Raw genomic sequence first — 14,748 nt, 5'->3', positions numbered from 1 at the left:
AGTGTCCACTGTACAGTCCCAACCTTTCACCATGTGACATTCACATGTTTGGACCTCTAAAAAAAAAGCTATTCGTGGACATCAATTTGCAACGGAAGACGAAGTGTGTGACTGGGAACAGGCCTGGATCTGACAGCAGCGTACTAGCTTCTTCAAGGATGGAATCGACAGCTAGTGTTGCAATGAGATAAAATGCCAACAGTTTTGGCGACTATTTTTCGGTATGTGTACTGTGTATAACTACATTTTTAAGTTAGTAAAATCATTATCGTTACTTTACATTAGACACCAGGTTTCATCTGAATGCCCTTATAACTTGGCACTTTTTCTGGGAGCAGAATAATCAACGGATGCCATATGGCTTCCAGCAGGTTAGATCGTTTCACCCTGTTGCCAACCTTAGCTATGAAACAATACAGCACACCATAATAATAAAGCACTGTGGTAGGTTTTTTGAACACATTGTTGATTCCATTATCCTGCAAGCCATGTGAGAGTAGTTGGGACCTGTTACCCGTATTCCCATACACCCTCTTCCTCCATAGCAGACCACACACTTGGTGGCAGTAGCATGCTTTTGCTTATTGCATCTCCAGCAAGAAGGACCAGTCATTTTGAGCATACAGTAGTCTTTGTACTGAAGACCACAACAACAAAGTAATTAGAGATGATACACCACCTCAGGTGGAGACTGTCTCATTCAAGGAACAATGTGAGCATTTACCTAGTGATTTAGAAAAACCATATAATATGCAAATTACAGTACCCAGAGGTGAATTTTCCATTGATCATAACATAATAATATTTAACTCAATACAAAGTATGAATGCTTTAATGCCAGTGGTATGCAGTGAATGATAGTAAAAGCAATAAGTGAATGGTAGCAAAAAGCAATGCAGTGACTTTGCTGCAAAGTTAGGAAACACAAAAGTCAATAAGAAATTTGATGAAACAGTGTTTCTTTTTTGCCCACAACTTGATCACAACTAAATTACTCAAACCAGAGGACTTGCAAGATAAGGAAAACAATAGAAATGAGTCAGCTCAGAATTTGCCTACAGATCTATTTGCCTGCAATTTGGCACAAAAAGCATAAAAAAATTTCAAATTTATTGAAGCAGACTCATTTTAATTGCAACCCTTGGCATTACCAGTTTTACATTTTAATACAACTTCAGGCACATAAAATTACAAATTTTGATTCACCACATGACTATGTAAGTCTCTGAGAGAACAACAGTAATGCAGTACTAGTGTTCCTACATTATCTGATTAATATGTGGATACTCAGAATGGTTCTGTACATACACCAAAAAAGAAATTGCTTGAAGAGTTTATCATCAACAGGTTTTAGATTAACTCTACCCGGTCTGCCACATAAACAAGACTGCACACCTCCAGTGTTCCAGTTGACATTATTAATTATCTGTATGTGACTGAAAATGTACATAAACACACACTTTGAATTTCATGAATATGCCTTCTCTCTCCTTTTTATCTGAGATTATTTTGGATTTATAAAATAGTTTCCACCGAGGAATAATGACACATATTACCATTGAAAGAATGGGCCTTTCAAGGTACAAAGCTGGCTTCTCTGCAACACAAATAGAATATTTCTACATTTTTTCTTCATACCAAGCCACAGTCATGTAGGCCTAAAACTTGAAGAAAGATATAACTGCCATATGACTACATGATAAGCTTTATTACACGATCCAGATTTCAACCAAAGGCCATTTTCAAGTGTTACAAATGTCAAAACTCACTTGACTTTTATGGAATAGACATTGTTAAAATATATATCTTCAGTTATATAAACCTGATGTTTCATACATATCAGTGAGAATATATTTTTATGACATGTTAATTTGTTGGCGACTTGCTTAATTTATTAACAGGATAATGCTGTGAAATAAAATGTATGACCAGATCACAGATTTACACTTTGTTTCACTATGAAACAAAATGTATAACCTGATTTAGTCATCTGTTGGATCTCACAGCCTTATCCTGTTATAAGTTATGCAGATCACCAGCCAACTAACATATCACAAAAATGCTGTCACTTTTAATTATGAAACACCAGGTTTCTATAACTGAAGACACACACATTAATGATGAGTTTTGACATCTGTAACACTTGAACATAGCCTAAGGCAAGAACCTAGATTGTGTAATAAAGCACATCAATACAGTCAAATGTCGGTTACATCTTTCTATAAGAATATTTATGCTTTTTATGTGCTCTGCTGAGTTGAGAGACTGAAAGAATGTATCATTCCAGGAGAAAAAAATTTAATTGGGACAGGGGAGTGGAATTTGATAGTGGGAGAAGGAAGAGAAGGCAAAATAGTAGGACGACATAGACTGGAGGACAGGAATGTATGAAGAAGCTCCCTGCATGAATTTTACATGGAATGCAATTTTATCATCACAGTTATTTCATTTGAGAATCATGAAAGAAGGTTGTATATGTGGAAAAGACCTGGAAACATGGGAAGGTTCGAGATATATAATGGTAACAAGGATTCTGAAACCCTATTTTAAACTGAAAGACAATGCCAGCGGCAGCTGTGGATCTTGAGCATAATTTATTGGTTATGATTTGCAGAAATGCAGCATTGGTTAAGATGTAAAGTAATTGTGAAAAGGTAGGAAATTAAGTGGATGGGACCTGGATAAATTGAAAACCAAAGGTTAAGGACTGTTTCAAAGGAAGCATTAGGCAATGATTGACAGAAAAAGGTAAAACAAACACATTAGAAGATGAATAGGTAACTTTGAGAGATGAAACAGTGAAGGCAGCACAGGATCAAAGAGGAAAGAAGACAAGTCCCAGCAGAAATCCTTGGATAACACACACAACATTGACTTTTACTGGCAAAAGGGGGACATTATAAACATACAGTAAATGAAGCACACAATAATGAATCTAGCATTAAAAAGAATAAATTTAATACAATGCAAAATGGCAAAACAAGAATGCACAGAGGGAAATTGCAAAGCTGTAGAAGCATGGACGACTGGGAGAAAAATAGGTGTTGCCTAGAGCAAAATTAAAAAGCTCTTTGGAAAAAAGGAGAAGTTAGCTGTATGAACATTAAGAGTGCAGATGGCAAATTAGTATTAAGCAAACAAAGGAAGGCTGGAAGTTGGAAAGAATACAACAGAAAGAAAACAAAGGGAACATACTTTAAGATCATACTATGAAAGGGGAAGAGGAAGTAGATGGAAGATATTGCAAGAAGTCTTTCACATAGTACAGAAAGACCTAAGTAAAAACATGGCACTTGGAGTAGAAGACATTCCCTCAGAGCTATTGAGATCCTTGGGATAATATATCATGACACTTGATACACAAGATAATATGCAACAGGAAAAATAGTCTCTCACTTTAAGAAGACTAATAGTTCAAATTCCATTTAAGACACATGCTGACAAGGATGAATATTACAGAACCATCAATTGGATAAATAATGGATATGAAGTACTTACACATATGAATTATTTACAGAGGAATAGAAAGACTGGTGGAAGCCAGTATTAGGGAAGATCGGTTTGGGTTACAGGGAAATGTGGGAACACACGAGACAACGAAGACTTTAAAAGACTTATCTTACACTGTAGACCCAAGAAAGGCAAACGTCCTTTTACAGCATTTTTAGAATTAGAGAAGGAACCTCCAGCAATTTGGACAGAAACCTGATAGCAATTATAAGAGTCGAAGGACATGGAAGACAGACAATAACTGAGCAGGTAGCAAGTCATAGTCTATCCTGACATTATTCAATCTTTACACTGAACAAGCAGTAAAAGAAAACAAAGAAAAATTTGGAGGGATTAAAGTTCAGGAAGGAGAAACAGAATCTTTGTGGTTGGTCAGCGACATTGTATTTCTATGAAAAGGACTTGGAAGATCATTTGAATGGTATGGATAGTGTCTTGAAAAGTGGGTACATGATGAATATAAACAAAAGGAAACTAGGGTAATTGAATGAAGTCCGTTTAAAATGAGCAAAACATAAGTAATTGGATTAGAAAATGAAATATTACAAGAAGCAGATGAATTTTGCTATTTGGGCATGAAAATAACTGACAATGGTCACAGTATAGAGGATATAACATGCAGACTGGAAATGTAGTTCTGAAAAAGAGGAACTTATTAACATCGAATATTGACTTCACTATCAGGAACTCTTTTCTGAAGATATTTGTCTTGAGTGTAACGTTATACAGAAATGAAACATTAACAATAAGCAGTTAAGTCAAGAAGACAGAAGGCCGCAACACCAACAACGACAACATGCTAAACAAATGGTCTTATGAAATTGCAGAATTTTTCACATTGCATTCAATGGTGCTGCATGATTATGTGTGAGTAATTCAATGACTTAGCTGGAATTAATAACATAAAATTTACGTAAAAGAGAAAACATGTACCAAACAGTAATAAGAAAACAGAACAACATAGTGGATAGGAAATGAAGATTATGATTATGACATTTTGTATGCAAAATACTGAATACAGAAAAGTACGACAACAATTTAAGATTCAGATGTGCCAATATGTTTTTAAAACACAAGATCAAATTAATAAAAATACAGAAAATTCTGTCCTGGCCATCTGATTACTGATTGGTCATCACATACATCTTTACTGTGACACAGACAACCTGTTGAGGGGTCAACAATAGAAAACGTAACTGCTTTACCAAGACAACTATCAAACTGTTCACTTCAAAAAATTGATTTTTTTTTTTTTAAATTATCTGCAAGGTGCCAGGATAATAATGAAATTAGTTGCTCCATTCCCTCCCTACTTGCTGGTAATGGCTGATTTGTATTTACTGCTGAAACCAACTTTCATAAAACCTGAAAAAATATGGCAGTACTAAAATCCATCATTTTTGTTGTTGTGGTCTTCAGTCCAGAGACTGGTTTGATGCAGCTCTCCATTCTACCATATCCTGTGCAAGCTTCTTCACCTCCCAGTACCTACTGCAACCTACTTCCTTCTGAATCTGCTTAGTGTATTCATCCCTTGGTCTCCTACGATTTTTACCCTCCACGTTGCCATCCAATACTAAATTGGTGATCCATTGATGCCTCAGAACATGTCCTACGAACTGATCCCTTATTCTAGTCAAGTTGTGCCATTATTAACCAAACTAAATTTAATGGAAGATTCCTACAATTAGAGGTATGTGTGGATGCAGATATCGACAGTAATGTTTACTTTGTGGTTAAATGTTAAAGGACAGACTCAATATTATGATTTTCTCCTATTTTTCCTACATTAACATAAATAATATTTGATATAAAGTTACTGAAATTGTCAATGTTTCTTTTAAATATGTTTACAAGTACACAGTGCAACACTTATTACATCGAGAAGTGAAGTACATTAAACTGATGTTACATTACGGTGAATTAATATATATTTCACAAGTGAACTACATCAGTAACATTTGACACTATACAAGACATCACGACAACTTTTAAACTTTTGACATGACTTCATATGACTTCCAGTGCTAGGGAAATGTTCCGAGATAATTTCAGAAACTCCAATTAAGTAACTTTGGGAGAAGGTTGTAACTTGTGGAAAGTACAAAGAATATGTTGGAGTTAAAGTGACACAAATTTTTAGCATCTGTTGACAGGAATAGACAAAATTTATATTTGGTGAGATTCATGGCAGCTTCCTCTAAAATGCAGAAAAATGTAAGCTATCAAAGATGATAGGAAAAACATAGCTGAATGCGGTAACATTTGAATACTGTACTAGTGATGCACTGCTTTTCACAGTAATATTGATTAAATATCTAGGTGTAACTTTGTAAAGTGATACGAAGTGAAACGAGCATGTCAAGTTCAGTAGTAGGGAAGATGAATGGTCCTACTTTCATTTATTACGTGAATTCTACAGAAGTGTAGCTCATCTATAAAGCAGACCACATATAGAACACTAGTGCAACCCATTCTCGGGTATTGCTAGAGTGTTTGGAATCTCTACCAGGTTGGATTAAGGGAAGGAATCGAAGCAATTCCAGAGGTTTGCTGCTAGATTTGTTGGCTCTGAGAACTATGGCACTTAACATCTGAGGTCATCAGTCCCCTAGAACTTAGAACTACTTAAACCTAAATAACCTAACGACATCACACACATCCATGCCCGAGGCAGGAGTCGAACCTGCGACCGTAGCAGTCGCGCGGTTCCAGACTGAAGTGCCTAACCGCTCGGCCACACCGGCCAGTGCTAGATTTGTTATAGGTAGCTCTGATAAAGATGTGAGTATCATGGAAATATTCCATGAACTCAAATGAAAACTATAGAATGGAAGACAACATTCTTTTCATAAAACACTACTCAGGTAATTTAGAGAATTGGCATTCACCATTGACTGCAAAATGGTTCTACTGCCGCCAATGCGCATTTCACGTAAATACCACGAGGACAACATGAGAGAAATGAGGGTCCATATGGTGGTGTATAGTCTTTTTCCCTCGCTCTGTTTGTGAGTGGAGCAGGAAAGGAGATGGCTAGCAATGGTCATGCACTGTATGGCAGCTTGTGAAATATGTGTGCAGAGTTGATGTAAAACACTTGAAGACGCATATGGCATTTCTCTTATCTGCTCAGATTTCTACCTATGATGTATATGTAAAGTACTTTATGTGTTTTATTTCTGGAAAGTAGGGTATAATACATACTTTCAACACCATTACCAACAATTACGTGGATTTGAAAATGAAATAACAATAACAAAACCACAAAATGTATGAGTGAATACATGAATCAGTCAAACTACACTAATAATGCAATAAAGCATATGAGGAAACGAAAACAGGATAAAATAAAGCAAAGTAGAGAAGATTCACTTACTGAAAGGTAAATGTTTTATCAAAGGGACAAAGTAATTAGCTGCCACAGGACAAAGGTCAAGACAGAAACATGGCTGTATAAAGGGGAACAGAACAGTACATAGCAGATGGAAATGAAAATCAGTGACATAACTTTTAAGAAAATATGAGGCAAACAGTAATAAGACAACAAACCAGTGTAATGGATAGAAAATGAAGATTATGACATTATGTATGCAAAAGTGTGTGTGTGTGTGTGTGTGTGTGTGTGTGTGTGTGTGTGTGTGTGTGTGTGCGCGAGTGCGCGCGCGTGTGTGTGTGTGTGTGTGTGTGTGTGTGTGTGTAAAGTAAGAAGAGAGTGAAGGCAGATTTACTATACTAAGTCACATTAACAGTGATGTCATTAGATAAAAACTCATTACACATTATCAGTCAGAAGTGCAAAGCAATAAGCAGTTTCAGCTGTTGGAGAGCAACTTCCAATCTACAAAAAACAAAGCATATGAAGAAGGTGCCAACTGAAGAAGGTGCCAAGGTATCACTAGATATATACAATTGTTTTGTGTGTGTATTAGCTCTTTTAATTTGATTCGCCAGTTATAGTGTAACATGTCACAATCATCATTGCAAATGGATACGTCATTTTTAGATTGTCATATGGAAAAGTGATCAGCAAGGTTACCAAAACAGATTTCAACTCTCTGCATGGAAAATGGAGAGTACAGGAGAAGAGGACGGGGAGGAGGAGGACAATGAAGGGACAAGCATTTGAGTTAACAGTAGGCCTGCACATGTAACAAGAAACACGTTTTACATGAATCAATAAAGTTTGACACTAAAAACACTCATTCATAACAACACGAAACCAAAACAATTAAAAAAAGACATTTACAAGAAATTACCAGAAAAAATGTTTATTGCTATAGACATGTTGAAGGCACAGCCAGGCAGTTAAACGGTAACACTAATCAAATCAAAGAAATTGCTAATACTTGTACAACATGAAAATAACCACTCAATTTCATTTGTTCCATCCAAAGAAGAATTAAATCTAAGTGCACATTTAAAAGCTTTAAGAGACACCTTCAAGAGTGTATTCAAATAAGAAGCAACAAAACTGCTTTTTGCACGCGCTTACAGAGATTCGAGGGTTGGAACTTTAATAGTGGCAACTATTTACTTACAGCTTTTATAAAATAGATAGGTGTTTCAAAGTTTTACTGACCTTCAAAGTAGTCACCAGTGTTGTGTATAACTCGTTGCCAGTGATGTGGAAGTCGTAGGATACTCTCAGCAGTGCCAGTTGTGTTGACAGTTTGAGCGGCGCGGTGTATTGCCCGACGAATTTGTAGCAGTTCTGAAGCGAATGCCGTAAAGTGCATCCCTCGGTTTAGAAATGGAGTTGAACTTACAAGGGCTTAAGTCAGGGGATCGCAGTAGGTGGTACAGCATTTAGCAGCCCCGTCAGTCTAACAAACCAGTAACAGCTTGAGCACTGTCCTGCTAAATGATGGTCAGGTTCTGCAGAAAGTGTCATCATTTCTGTCTCTATGCTGTTCATTTTTGGAACACAACCTACGACCAGCTTAGAGACAGATGTGATGACACTTTCTGCAGGACTTGACCATTTTGCAGGACAATGCTCAAGCACATACAGTGCAACCTGTTACTGATTTGTTAGACTGATGGGGCTGCTAAATGTTGTACCACCTACTGCACTCCCCTGACTTAAGCCCTCGTGAGTTCAACTCCATTTCTAAACTGAAGGAAACACTTTACGGCATTCACTTCAGAACTGCTACAAATTCATTGGGCAATACACCGCACCGCTCAAACTGTCAACACAACTGGCACGACTACGACTTCCACATCACTGGCAACGGGTTATACACAACACTGGTAACTACTTTGAAGATCAGTAAAACTTTGAAACACTTGTCTATTTTGTAAAAGCTGTAAATAAATAGTTGCCACTATTAAAGTTCCAACCCTCATATAAACATTCCAGTTGTAGCATCAATCAGCATATGACAGTTTTACATAGGGCATCTAAACTGCAACTTTTTAACACAAAATATGTTTATAGGTGTCAGACAGATAACATTTCAATCATTTTGCTCTTGGTGGGCCCCACAGCCCCAATAAATTTGAAGGAGGACATTATTCCACCAGCTGTGTTTAAAGTATTTTATTTGGACTACTGGTTTCAAGCATTGCCCATCCTCTACTGCATCTGTAGTAACAGATGTGGACACATCGTCATTCAATTAAAAAAAAAATGACGTCTTGCATATTCGTACACTGCATGGTTATCATCTTGTAATGTTTACTACAAATCACACTATATACACTTTATCATGTAACTGTCACATGTAAATGACTGCTTCAGATTTAATAATATGCTGAACCAGCAACACAAATTTTGTATATTCACATACTTTTATGAATTTTGAGAAGGCACTTGATTCATCTGCATGCCAGTTCTGCACACCACTACTTTACTAAATTTAAATAAGATCTTCAAGAAATATAGTGCCTGCATTACTCATTATTCCCAATAACACAGACCTATTTCTTTAATTATTACCTTGAATGAGCATTCTTGAAGTTGAACACTTCATATTCATCATAAATAAATTCTAGCTGCATGTAAAACACTTTGTTCAGTAGTGGACCCATGCACCTTTGCCCCCCCCCCCCCCCCTCCCTCCCATTACCCCTCTTTCCATGTTTATTACTATTGACATGTTGGTAGCACAAACATGTAGTTAAAATATCACATCATCATTTCCTCTGTACTGTGGTTGTAGGTTTTCTTTTGTCACTACTTCATAAAATTTCTCAATTGCATTACTTCCTCACTCAGTCACTGTCTCTGGTTAATACATTGCCTTCTCTGGTGCCTTATAATTACTAAGCCAAATACCTTAAAAACAATATATTTTTCCTGGTAATAAGAGTTTCAACTACATCACTTATAATGTTGCTTTATATTTGGTCCTGTGTCGTAGGTATAAATTAACGCATGACTCTTAAAAATCATCTGCATTTTGTGTCTATTATTATGCTGTTCTTGTATCTGTCAAAACTTACAGATTTGGTGGCTATGGCCCTAATGTCAATCCTACTGTATACAAATGATTCAAGCAACATGTACACCTGGAAAGGCCAACATACATTTAGGATTTTTTGGGGTTTAATACACCTACAGCATCTTTGAGATTATTCTTTGTGTTTTTTCTCAGCACGGAATAGTTACACATGGCACTGAAAATTCCATTACATGTAAATGTTTCCCTTTGAAGTTCATCACAGAACAAGGTGTTTTCCTCATTGTCAAGCTTGTATTTGGTTTGGCAGGCTACGGAAAAAAGAGAGACAGAAGTAATTTCAGACCAAAGTTCATATTTCTGCCAAATTTTATAAAATGCCAAGTGATTATCCAATATTGCACTTACAAAGCTCCTGCTTTCTCTACACGACTCCAAAACAACACTTGGTCATAGCATGTGCGTGCAATGTGAATGGAAGTAACACCAAACCTTCTATTGGTAATATCACTATCTAAATTTTTATTGAACACAGTGTATGGTATTCATCTTACCACTAAGACACTGGTGTATTAAATAACTGTCATGTATGTGAAAGTTAACAATGAGATTCTACTTTAGCTGTACTGACCATGCTTTTCATGAATTCTTAAATTCCTTCCCACAGATGATTATAAACAATTCTTCAAACAAGGCCAAATCTGAGTCCCCTGTCATCTCTGTTAAAAAGTTGAAACTCTTCCACCTGTAATGGTAACTCTGTGAACCCATTACCAACTAACTAAAAAGAAGGGTCTATCCTTATTTTAAGCAGATCTGAAATGATGCACAGCTGTGTTGACTGCAGCATCTCTATTCTTTATCAATTTCAAAGAATAATTTTAATATAAACGATGCATTAGCTGTAACATATTTCCCTATGGTTGTTAGCTTTTCATAACTTTTATAGTGAAAACAAAGTAAAATCACTCTGTGTTTAGTCAGCACTTAACAACAAATCAGATACAATATACAAGTTTGGTACGTTGGTTGCTTTGGGGGATGAGACCAAACAGTGACGTCATCCGTCCCATTGGATTAGGGAAGGAAAGTCAGCTGTGTCCTTTCTAAGGAACCATCCCAGCATTTGCCCAAAGTGGTTTAGGGAAATTACGGGAAACCTAAATCAGGATGGTTGGATGTGGGTTTGAACTACCATCCTCCAGAATGTGAGTCCAGTGTGCTAACCCAACATATAATTTTGAACCTGTTATGAAAACCTCCTGAACCAACTCCACTGTTTGGTGGCCCATCCTCATGACAACACCTAAAATACAATATTTGTGTTGCATAGTCCACAGATTTTATTACAGGCTTATCTTAACCATGATTGCGATGTCAAAGGTAGCATATTCTGAACTGTCTTCTACATGATCATGAATGTATGAACATTTCCTTCAGTGTGAAAAATCACTACAAACTTGGCCCTGGGGGCAAAACTGTCAAATCCTGTAAATACTTTTTTCTCTGTCAAACACTTCATATTGTCTGTCTTTCATTAATAAAATTGACACTAATCTTGATTCTCTCTTCTTGACTCTCTGTACTCTTATCATGTTCTACTTAGTTCTCAGTCAAGCTCAGGATTGCACATTCACCTACCGCTAGCTCCAATTTATTTCTATTTACTGCACATCATGTTTCCTTCTGTCCCCAAGGCTGGTAACTTACTAAATAATGCTAATGATATAACTTGCTTCCCAAATCTGGAAATTTCCACAGCTGATTGCCTACTTAATGTAAAAAAGATGGATCAGTGACTAAATCTCAGAATACAAACTCAAAGCTCATAGTTCAATTTCAGTGAGTCCCCGTCATTTATCACTTCCCTCATTTCTGGCAATGACTGGCAATGATTTGTTGAAGTGAAAAAGGCCAAATTGCAGCCTGGCTTACATTTATTTTTAAACTACAGCCCCCTCCAAAAAAAGGACCAGCTGGGTCAGTCACTTCACACGTTAGAGGAAGACATGGGCATCCCAACTCCAACATGATCATATTTAATAAACCAGTGTGAGATTCAAATCACCCTTCATGTAGAGAACAGATTTACCTTTTTTTGTCATGATGCTTTGTAATAAAGAGTCCATAAGGTCACAAACTTCAAAACGAAACAACAGTTGGATAAATGCTACAAAAACATATGTAATTACCAAGTTGCAGCATACATAACCTTAAACAATAAATGCTTTGTATTGTCTTGATCACATTTGGTGGATGGCAGGTTACTTGTTTTGACTGTCATGAGTCGGCGTCGTCTAATATGTGAAATAATAATTCAGTGTCCATCATATTCACTTAAAAGCAATTCATAAATTGTGTGTTTCAATATGACAATGTCAAAATAACATGTTTCTAAATTGAGAGAAGCTGAACAAGTTTAGCTACAACAGTAGTGTTTTATTTGGTAGCAGAGACAGAATTTATAACCTATGGAAATACGAGTAAAACACTTGTACTTCCATCAGCACTAATATAATCGATTCACATCATCTGTCAATTTCATCAAACAAAACAAGGCAAAAACAATTGTGTTCAGAATGAGGGCTTCTTCAGCAAAAGGCCAGAAAGGTTTGGAGTACATGGGACTACAGTGGGATTATAGGAAGCACAACATGATGAGAGGACACTGCTGTGTTTACCCATATGGGGGTTCTGGATAGTTTTCCAAGCAATCCCTGGTAGTTTCATTTATTCCAAATCTTCTCAATCTGCAAGCTCCCTGGCTACTGAAGATGGCAATTTTACATTTTATTTGTATCTGTGAAAATGCGTATGTTTAATTACATATTTGCCCAAATGTAAATTTTATATGGCATTTAATTCCCCGCAGTCCTATGAAAGGAGAGCTCACCTTACTTTTTCAATGTTTTGTCTGTAATACAACCGATTTCTCTCTTTTAATACTATGAGTGCTTTACCCCCAATGCACAGTCTTGATGGAGTTGTTTGGTCTTGTACAAATTTTTGATACTGCAAATAAGTAGGCAATAACAGTATTCACAATTATAGGTCGTTCAGATTGTTGATCCTAATAAACAGCCTGCACTCTCCCCCCAAGTCCTTGAAATTTCTTCTTTAATTGCATAAGACATCAAACGTTTTCCTTTTACAGGCAGAACAGACCTCTAAAAATATTGAATATAATAATGGGCCCCTGCTTCAGAAATATTTCTTCTCAAAGCTTTTAACTGCCTGTGGATGCTACTGAAACCTATATATAGAAATAGTTAAGATTATTCGAAACATCTTTCTTCACACAGTAAAAAGATGACTTACACAGCAGTATGACTTACACAGCAGTATGAAAATAAATCAGCTCCTGCTTGGTAATCAAGAAACAAGCACATGTAATTACCAGGGCTCCAAGACTGCAGTTCATCAGCAGCAGATAATTATTCTCCAACATTTTTCTCTTAAGTGTTGTAAGGAAACAGAAATTGCATATAGTTAAGACTGGTGATACAACTTTCTTATAACTCATTTACATGCACTAACAGTACAAATTATTCATTTTATATCATTGTTTAAATTCTATAGTATCCAACAGTCTGTCTGTTGTGCTTTCATATCCATTGAGTCTTCTGATAAAATTTCCTAAATCCTAGAACCACTGTTCAATAACCACATCTTTAACATTTCAATGCTATCAAGAAATTCTATAGGCCAAACAATATGTTTTGGGGGCACACAATTTTGTTAAATAAAGGGTGCAACCTATTATCATGAATGAACTGAACTGTCATGGGAGCAGCCCATTCTTTTTCAGATACGAGTCACTTAGTAAGTGTTAACACACACCTTATGAAAAACAACTGGACACTCTTTCTTGTGATCATCATTATGCTGAATACTGATTCGCATTGCATAACTTCTCACATGTTACTGTGCAGTTTCTGACAGAACATTGTTTTCTGCATAACAGAAGGAGGTTCAGAAAGAGTAGGATAGGTAAGATATTTACTTGGCATTGTTTTAAGAGTGGTCCTGGCATCTGGTTCTAGTGATTTTGGAAGTGAATGAACTGTTTCACTGGTTCACTGAAGAGAACACAGCTCACACTTCGTTTAGTGATTCCACAATACAAAGCTGAGGTGACTACATTTCTTATAAGGAATGTTTAAGACTATTTTTTAAAGGCGCACATAATTAATGAGGAATACATTTCTCCTAGCCCAATCCTTTTTTGACAAGGAAACCACAGAAAAAAAATTCTGATGAGATGATACTGCATCCCTTCACCTCTCTCCAGTAAGAAGTGCTATTACCATACATGAATGCACATGGATTCATCAAAGTTTCAACTTCATGTTGGTAAATCTCAACAGAAAAGAAATATAAAAAGCCACTGAGTTTCTTTGTGGTCAAATAGCTATGTGTTGTACTAGCTTACCCAGAAATCCTGATATATTTAGTGACTTACTTAAGCAGTCTTCTTCTCGTATTTTTTTCAAAAAGCATTAACATACTTTTTCTGAAAGTATCCTCCAGATAGGATAAAATGTGAAGATTCCTTAACGCCATCATACCAGAGACAACCTTTCCCATGTACTCACAAAAAATCACAATGAAGCCTCGAAGAGCACAATCCAGCCATACTTTCACAGGCCAGTAATGCAATTAATGAACAAATCAGAAAAAAGCAAGCCGGAGGAAGACTTACATTTACACATAAATTGCTGCTACCTATCTTTAGATGGGTGAGAAAGCATGTATTTTCCTCAGAATGGTCACATGGATGTAAGGTAGACAAAAAACTTTCTTTCATCTACAGGAACAACTCAAAATTATG

Source organism: Schistocerca piceifrons, chromosome 1 (genome assembly GCF_021461385.2).
Source record: "Schistocerca piceifrons isolate TAMUIC-IGC-003096 chromosome 1, iqSchPice1.1, whole genome shotgun sequence".
Lineage (NCBI taxonomy): Eukaryota > Metazoa > Arthropoda > Insecta > Orthoptera > Acrididae > Schistocerca > Schistocerca piceifrons.
This window is presented reverse-complemented; position numbering follows the sequence as displayed.